Source organism: Vigna unguiculata, chromosome 3 (genome assembly GCF_037176805.1).
Source record: "Vigna unguiculata cultivar grain cowpea cultivar isolate G323 ecotype 2 chromosome 3, ASM3717680v1, whole genome shotgun sequence".
In the NCBI taxonomy this organism is placed as follows: Eukaryota; Viridiplantae; Streptophyta; class Magnoliopsida; order Fabales; family Fabaceae; genus Vigna; species Vigna unguiculata.
Genome location: NC_140794.1, coordinates 48,067,527 through 48,077,445, shown reverse-complemented (window position 1 = coordinate 48,077,445; position 9,919 = coordinate 48,067,527). Strand labels below are relative to the sequence as shown.

Genomic DNA, 9,919 nt, shown 5'->3' with positions numbered 1-9,919 from the left:
ATATTAAAAAGTATTTATATTATACATTCACACTTTTATAACAATTACTGTATATAATAAGAAATGTTCATTATACACTCATTTCACATATACATTTCGTAATATAAAAGAAAATATTGATTCTTACTTATAGATAACCAACACCAAACATATAGTAATAATGCCATAGAGAATTCACCTTCAATTAAATTATAATAAAAATAATTTAATATATAAAACTATATTTTGTACTGTCACATAAAAACTTCTTCTACAATTTTATAAAATAAAGTTCTTAATACTTCCATTTAGTTTAGCTAAGAAAAACAACATCAAGATGAGTGACATCCATATTTTTATAAACACAAAGTGTGTTTCTATGTTCTTATCCCTGTTTTTATTAGGATGTTTTTATGTAAGACAAGTATGACCCAAATAGTCTTTACCACCGTAGTAATAAATTATATTTTCATATTATCTATCATTGTTTTCATCTTCTTCTTTTCTCATTTTTATACCATTGTTCCACTTCTGATGACAAAATTTCTCTTTGAAATTTCTTTTATGATCACAAAAATATGGATCAGATGTTGCTGCATTCACTTTTGAGAATGAAGCATAACCAATTTAGTCTCATGGATGTTGTTCTATTCACTTCTGGGAATGAAGCATAACCAATTTGATCTCATGATTTTTCATCAAAAACTCATTGTTTTGTTTAGTCATAAGAAGGTATACATAATTTGAGAATATTTGTGAAATAATGTTTTCACGATATTGCTGTTATAAGATCTTTCTTCCTTTTTTTAGAGCATCATCAAGACTCATCGCATCTAGATGTATTTCAGTTTCTAATACTCAAGAATATGAATAATTTTTTCTTATAATATCAAAAGTCATAAATTCAAATTTTGTAAGGTTTGACTTTTTTTTAAACTAGCTCATAAAATATTGATAATAATCAAATTTTATTTATGAGACTATAAAATTAATATAGACAATAATTAAAATAATCAACATCACAATAAAATAATAATAATAATGATAATAATAAGACAGATGAAACTTGATAAAGTCAAATAATTTTTTATCACAAAAAAATAAGAATATAAGACAAAATTGTCAATAAGGAAAGAGTTAGAAAGAACCTGGATTTGGGTATGCAGAACATTATCCTTAAAGAGAAAACATCTCCACTAACTTAGTTGGATAGTCTTCGTGTTGATAACGTGTTATAAAATAAAGGAGAGAAGAGAATAGAGAGTAGGAATTGATTTTTTGTGTGTCATTATCAACAGGAGAAGTCCCTTTTAATGATACAAAAGGCAACCCAAGAGATACAACTCAATGGTTACAACACTAATGCTAATATCAATAACAATCAATCATAGGTAACTACTAGCAACTCAATGGACATCTATACATTTCATAATAATCACAGATTAATATCTAATTTTATATGTTTAAACATAAAAATAAATGTTAAAAGTTTCGTATATAATATAAATAGAAACAAATCTCAAATATATTCCAAATCTATCAAACCCGGAGAAATTCAAGATACAGGAGAATGTGTCACACGTGTATTACTAATAACCTATCTTATATATATATATATATATATATATATATATATATATATATATATATATATATATATATATATATATATATATATATATATTTATTTATTTGAAAAAGTTGAAACCTTTTAGAGAAAAAGCAATTGTGAGTGGCTGGCATGGTTCAGAAGATCTAGACATGCTAAAGGGTAGGATAAACAATAAACCAATTAAATATAAATATTTCTAATTTACGAAGAAATACTCATATTGTTAGACAAATATATTCGGATTAGCAATTATATTCGGATTAGCAATTAGCACCGTCCAAGGGAATATGGGATTTTGAATAATATTGGAGAACGTCACATCTTGATTTTCCGTTTTATTTTTCATTTTTTAGGGTTGAAGAGAAGATTATGGCAGCATCTAATAATATTTTAATATTAAATATTAAAATAATTTAGATATGATATTTGTAAATAAGTTACATGTCATTTCTTTCGTTTATTTTAAAAATTTTAATTTAACAAAATTTTCTTCTCTTTACATTTCTTTAATTGAACATATATCTTTTTCTTTAATATATCTATTTGATTGAGGTCTGACGTTTATAGATTAAATTTTTTTATTAGCAAAATATATAAAAAAAAACCCAATATTTAAGAAATATTTTTCCTGAATCCATACGTGATTTGTCCACCTCGGCAAACATTTATCGATTGTCTCGCTTTTATTTGTCTTAATGTTATCCAAGTTGGGTCAACTGAAAACATATCTTCCAAAGCAAATATGTTATCTTGATATTTTCTTCATTCTTCCTCTATATTGTTTATTGTATGAATTTGAGAATGCATGAAATGAGTAAACCTTGTGGTATGGTGATAATGATACTTATATTATATTTTATGTTAAAATGTTGTTTAGTTTGGGTTTAGTTTGCTTCTGGATCGAGTGTCACGGGAGCAAATGTAGTTTTTATTAATGTATTTTTGACATTTTAAATCGATTTATATATTTCGATTTCTGTAAGAATCGAAAAATATAAAAATGAATTAATATTTTTATAAATATCGCAAACTTATAACTTATAATTTATAATTCTGTAACTATGAAATTATATTATTTTATAATTTGTAGTTTGTTAATCTATAATTTTATTTTCTAAGTGTGTAGTTATATATTTTATATTTTTTTAATATTTTTTTTTACTTTTATAATTTTAATTAAATTTAAATATAATTTTTATTAAATACAATAAATATTTAAAAAATAACTCGTTATTTATAGAAATTGACAACGCACAATAACTGTTATCTGACCGTCACATCTAATTATATCTAATTATAGGAACACACTTGAGAAGTTTTAAAATCTTAAAGACCACGACCAAAATTTAATAGAAACTGAATTATATTAGAATCTCAAAACATAAATAAGCTTTTATTGTTTGCAACATTAAGGGTTGTTTTTATGAATTAATTTTAAGAGATTAAGTGAATAAAATACTCTTTGTACTATAAAAAAAAATACTGAATTAATTTATTTTAAAAATATTCCATCAAATCTTCAAAATAATAAACAAAACCGAAATAAAAAATCATATATATAGCGATCGGAACAATTTAGTTTAGTCCTTTAACTTACATAACAAAAAAATTGGCAATGTAATATACCGAAACATATTATTATATTAACTTAGTTCACCAAAAGCTTGAATTGCATATGCTTTTTAAAACATATATATTATATCAGTAAACGGTCAAATTGTTTGGAAACAGAAAATCAAATAAATATTCTGCCATCTACATGGTGTTTCCTTGTTGTCGTATTGTCCCGACCAACTCAAAACTCAAGGTTTGTTTTATGTTTACAAAAGAATAAAGTCTTATTTTTTTTCTAGCATTAATTGCTTTAGTTTTCAAAAGAAAATTTCTCAAATTTTTTTAAGTACTAATTGTTTTAGGTTTAAAAGGAAAAATTCAAAAAACAAAATAGTTATTTAATAGCACATGTTCAACAATTTTTTAATAGTTATTTGATTTCTCTAGGTGATTGTTGTTGGGTAATGTTTTATATGGTTTGGTATGGGTTATACGGTTTATAGTGCTCTGATATCATTGTTGCGTTATGTTTCATATGGTTTGGGATGGGTTATAGGGTTATAGTTATTGAGAAATTATAATTCTATATATATGACATTTGTTTTACACATATAAGATATTTGATACCACTATTATCCTGAACTTTTAAAGTAATGAGTTCATGAGTCTTACATTTTATATAATGTTTAACTTTGTCTATTATATCCAATATGAGGCTTTGATTCACACTTGAACTATTTTCAATAAATGTAAAGTGTAAACAGAAAAAACAAAAACAGTTAGGGCTTGACCCTAGAGAAAGAAGAGTGATATAATGGTTGGTATGTGGGAAAGAGATAGCCAAGGTTTCTCTTTAAAGAGATGTGTTGCTGGTTAGATTGAATCTTTTGGCAGAATATATCTTCCAAATGGGCAGAAGATCTTGTGAGACAACATAAGCAAGTGGAAGATGAGAATAAAAACAGTGGACTTCCCTTTAATTGTTTTTAACCAAAGATACTCCTTCATTACAACAAGTTGTACTCTCCATTGTTACTACTTGCCAAATTAATTACAATCCAAATATTGTTCTCAACAACACCAGATACAGGAAGTGCGTTGTAAGAGAGGAATGAAAGTTAGAAATTATTTTTTTAGTACACTGTTTTTCATATTCTTTATTGTTCAATAAACTTATTAAATACAAAATGAAGAGTGGTGCAACACTTGTTGACGACTAGGAAGCTATAAAGTAAGAAAAATATGCTTCAAGTTAATTTAATTTGAGCTAATTCTCACACACTATGAATATTGTGTAATATTTTATTTTGTCCTTGTAGGACTTTTGTGATTGTTTTTTAGGTTTGTGTAATTAGTACTTCTTACCAAACTTTACATGTTGTTATTTGGCTTATTAAATTACTTGTTGTATTATGACCTAATAATATAAATAATCAATTATTTAATTGTGAAAGAAAATTTGTCTTATTTATAAATGCTTTAAGATAATTCTTCTTTAATTAGAGAATAATTGGTATTCTTTGATAGTCAATGAAGGGTTAAAACTATTCCATCAACGTTTTATATATTTAGCATGGTTATTATGATAAATGATGTACCTACCAAGATCAATTTTAGGTGAAGAAGAGTTCTATTGAATAGTCATGTATGTATGTACTCTGAGTGGAGAGTAAGACGAAAGTACAAGTCATCTCTTTTTTTTTTTATGTAAAGTCGTCACCAAAGTGTGGAACATGTACGATAAATGGGTAGGAGTTTTAAATGTACACATCATAATCAATCTTACAAAAATTTTCAACAATTTCATATATTGCAACTCTTTGTAAAGGAAATATATCTATGTCCAAAACAAGTGTCTTAAATTAGATAAGTAGAAATATATCTATGTCCAAAACAAGTGATTTAGAAATTACATAAAATAGATATTGTCGTCAATTTTATTAGAATACACTAATGTGGTACGATGAATACTAAACTTAAGTTTTATACAAGGTTTTTAGTATTAACAAAAAAATAATAATAATAACACACGAAGTTGGAGGCACTATTTCAATTAGTGTCATCCTTCATTTAAGTCTGTATTACTGTATTACTGCCTTATAAACTTATTTATACCGTAAAATAATGTGAAGTCTCGTTAAGTATGTTAACTTCTCTGCCTTTTTCGTAAAGAAATTTGTTGAACGTAAGTTTGTATGATACTAGCAAAACTAAACTAGCCACCGTATTTCAAAAAAAGTTTGCAAAATTGAAGAAGAGATGCTTAATACAAGGTGTATGAAGTAGGAAATCGCAACCTCAATCTAATCTATCCCTACCCTATCACTTCAATTTTCAACTCTTTGCTTTGTTTGTTCCCTTCTGAGACCATTGACCTACATTCCTTTCTTCTGATACTGTGCTCCACTTTTTCCCACCACAGTACCACCCCATCGCTTCCAAATTCCCATCTCAGTTACCGAATCACCATATTCTTTTCTTCTACACTACGAGTTTATTTGGTTGTGTTGAAAAATTGATTTTAACTTAATCAATTCAACAAATTTTTTATCTTTTAATTGATTTTGAAAATAAAACATATACCTGTTAGGATTTTAAGGAGAAGGTATCACCGGGAAGATAGAACCCCAATGAAACCTGAACTCAATCATATAAGACATTGACACTACTCTCAATCTAAAATCTTAAGACAATGAGTTGATGGGTCTTTATTCTTATATAATACTCTACTTTTTCATTTCTAGTTAATGTGAGACTTAGACTCAAACTTGCACCGAATCTGAACCAAACATGCACTACCTCTCTCATTGTCCCATCAATCCTACTCTCCATTGTTTTTTCTTTCTCTCTTTCTTTATTTCCTTCTTATTTTAACGAAAAGTAAGCATGATAGTCCAGGAATACCATTCTACATAAGCTTCAGTTCTCGTTCACATCTATTCTTGTTTTGTTTTACACCTTGCATGGACAGAGTCACAAGAACCCTAAGTCCAGGCCAAACTTCTAGCAGGTACGGGATTGTTTATCGTGTACAATTCTTTTAGAGAAAAAAATTAAATCGTACGATAAGCATGCTTATCCATTAGCTTTATTATTCAGAGCATTCTGCTGTTCTTGAAACTTGCTTTCTTTAGCTTTTGTAACCACACGTGCATAGGAGTAGGTAGACAAATTATATACTTATTAATAATCAGTAGTACCGGTTTACAAACGTGATTAATTCGTAAATGCATCTACTCCATACTTTTTTTTTTCTTTTACGTTCGACACTAGTGCTAAAAAACTATAGCAATCACACACGGTTGCTTACAGTTAGATTTCTACAGTTCACTGCTGATAATACTTTCATTTATTTAGATACGATTATAATCGTCGCCGGTCTTCAATTTTGTTGGACCCTGGATCATGATCTGCCAATAGTAGAGGAAGGGATATTATACACAAAAATGTTTCAATGTTAAGAATTTGATTAGACTAAGGGCTGAAAACAGCTTCAGTTGGAGCAAAATGTAAGGAAATGAAGAAGTAGGTTAATGAGGATAGAAGATAGTAGCATAAAAGAAAGAAGTGTTGAAAGCAAAATGAAGAAAAAGGTGGTGCAGTACCTGTGTTTTTTGACAGCAATGGCTTAATTAGTGTTAGAATTGTTTGTTCTGTAGGGGAATGGCACTTGACCACGCTCAATGCGTCTGACATCTTCTTTGAGGATCTCAAATTGCCTTTTAACCTCCTCCACTGATTTTCCCACCTCGTTGGCAATATTCTGCCACCTATCTGGGGTTTCTATATCATACTTAGCCAGGGCTTTTTCAAATTCTTTGTTTTGCCTTTGGGTCCAAGATGATTCCATCTCAATATGTATGGAATGAAGTTTTTAACTTTAAGGCAATGGAAGAAAGAAAAGGAAACTATTGCTTGAGGCGAGTAATGGTATGGGAAAACAACAACCAAGCTGGCCCCTTTATAAGTTGGAGGGAAGGGTTACTGGTTAGGCATGTTGGATGAGTATATTTTGTAAAATGACAGAAGATAAAGAGACTTGTTCTTCGTTCCCTTGAAACCACTTTGTGAATCGCGATGGTGGAGAACAAGTGGAAGAGAAGAATCAAGATCAAAGGACATTCGTTTACTCTTTTATTCTTTCAACCATAGATACTCTTTTGTTTTGTCATTCGCAAGTTGGACCTCTCTTTATAGATTCCAGTCAGTGCCTTTCAGTGTCAAAATTCACCATGGACATGCTCATAATTTTTGGTTATCTTTTATGTTCAAAGAGTGGAAATATGTATACTACTGCTTATTTCACGTTTATAGCTTTGCAGCACTATGGCTGGTTCTTTTGCGTAAATGAAGATAGTTCATCTTTCAAAAGAATTTCACAAATCAAGTTGAAAAAAACTTCGATACAGATTACAGTATATTTAAAAGTATGTGTTTAAAATGATTGTGTGTCCCGACTCAAATAAAAGATCCAACTGTATGATGAAAGTGCATTTCAGGATATCATTCTCTTTCATTATTCTAGAACCTAACTAACAAATATGATTTTACGTTACTAACCGGTTACTAATATGATATTAGTTTTATATCTTACGACCAGAGATTAGGAATGTCGTAATAATTTACTAAATATTCAAGTCCACTAGAGACAGTTCACTAAACAATTTAACACATCACAGACATTTTATTAGAAACTCAAAATTATGTATTATTCATCAAATTAGTAACCATTTGCAATATAATTGATACTAACAAATAATATAATTTATTGATTAATATTAATCCATACTAATAACAATATAATAATAAAATATAAAATAAAAACAAAACATAATAAATATGTGATCTCAAAATAGTTCATACATCTTTATATGCTAAAAGAGATGTAATGAAAATGATGTCATTGATAAATTTAAATATCATGAAAATCATAATAATATAAATTGTAAATCTCATACTTTCACTAAACTCGTAATCAAAAGACTTAACCACATTCATATGAATTACGTGATTCTGAAAAACTCAAATAACTAAGCTTTTAGTCAATGTATCTGTTAACATATTTTCTATCGCAGTATGCTCAATCCAAATTTGAAAATCCAAAACTTTATCTCCAAAAAACAAAAATTTTATATGAAAATGCTATAAGCATGTAGAACTTCTGTTATTTTGAGACATTACTGAGACATTACCGCAACACTATTGTCACACTATATAAAAAAATATTTTCAACAATTTGAAAGCCAAAAAATCAAGTAATCAAGTTTTTAAGTCACTTTGACAAATAGCTTCATAACAAACAACATAACAAGCTTCGTAACTAAATAAATGCAAAACGGTTTTGCATCAAAGTAACTTTGACTCCATACTCTTAGTGTTGAACACACTTATTCAGTACATCCAAGATTAAGTAGACACCTTGATGCATGGTTGTTGCGTTGCGAACGACTTATGCTTTGGAGTCAAAGGAATATTTAGTTAAGAGTAAACAGAGTATATGAGTACAATTGTAGTGAAAAACGAGTTGTCATTTATGTTGTTTATGCCGTTTTATAGTTAATCGGAAAGATCAAATAAGGACTCCAACAATAACCAAAAGAATGAAAACAACTACTATAAAGTCTTCGATAGCATCTGAAAACAAGATCAGCAGAGCTGTGTATAATTTTAATCTGAACTGAAGTTCTAAACTATTTGTGTGACATGCATCTATTATGGTAAATCCAATTTCAACCTCCAAACGTAGCAACATTGCCAATATAAATTTTATAATGTAAATCAGGCATTAGTGGGAATTTATTATGAACATATTTAAGGGTATCTGTGTACTATTTTTGGAGATTATGATGATCACTAAGCCACCCCTTAAAATTGCAGGATCTTGGCATTAATAAATTTGTGGTATTGCGGCATATATGTGTGGGATATTCCCTTGGATTTGATGATACAGGAATATATATATGATTATAATTTGGGTTTGATTCCTCCACTACTATATGATACTTCTTCAACGTAAAAATATACTCACTTTTCTTCAAAAAGTACTTATTATTGGACGACAAAGTTCATGTCGGTGATATTATGATGATAAATACCACACGCAGTTGGGCTCATGCAACTTGGTTGCGTTATTTTGCATAACGAATATTTATGTTCTGTCAATAGGAATTTATTGGCGATAAACAAACACACTTGCTTCCATGGACTAATTATTAATTTTTCTTTTTAAATTATAATTTTAAAATACAGTTGCCAATTCACTTATTTATATGGTTAAAATACCTTTTTGTCCCAATTTTCGTTAAGTTTTTTCAAATAAGTCCTAATTTTGGTTTTGTATTCAAATAGGTCCCAATTTTTGTCAATTTTGTTCAATTGGGTCCTTTTTTGCTAACACCGTTTAAATCATTAACGACCATGAACAGTGATGGTCACGTGTCATTTCGTGGTTTTTTTGAATTTTTTTGAATTTTTTTTGAATTTTTTTGAATTTTTTTAAATTTTTTTAAATTTTTTTTTAAATGTACACGTGTCAACCCAGGAGCGTGCCACGTGTCACTTCGTGATTTTTTTGAATTTTTTTTGAATTTTTTTTAAATTCTTTTTAAATTTTTTTTAAATGTTCACGTGTCAACCCAATAGCATGTCACGTGTTAAAGTCAATGTTCTAAATTCAATTTGGTCCCTATATTTGTTATTTTTGTTCAATTAGGTCCTAATTTTTGTTAACATTAACCAATTTGGTCCCTCTCCAAATTAAAACCAAATTTAATT

General features: G+C 28.3%; 1 pseudogene across 1 annotated transcript; it reads right to left on the bottom strand.

Moving 5' to 3' along the window:
- Positions 1 to 6,301: 6,301 nt before the first annotated feature.
- LOC114177519 (protein RADIALIS-like 1 pseudogene) lies at positions 6,302 to 7,252 on the bottom strand (annotated as a pseudogene). The gene is made up of 2 exons (XR_003603141.2): positions 6,751 to 7,252; positions 6,302 to 6,555 (listed from the first exon to the last, which is right to left on the bottom strand). The product of XR_003603141.2 is annotated as a protein RADIALIS-like 1 pseudogene (transcript).
- Between the last annotated feature and the right edge of the window lie 2,667 nt (positions 7,253 to 9,919).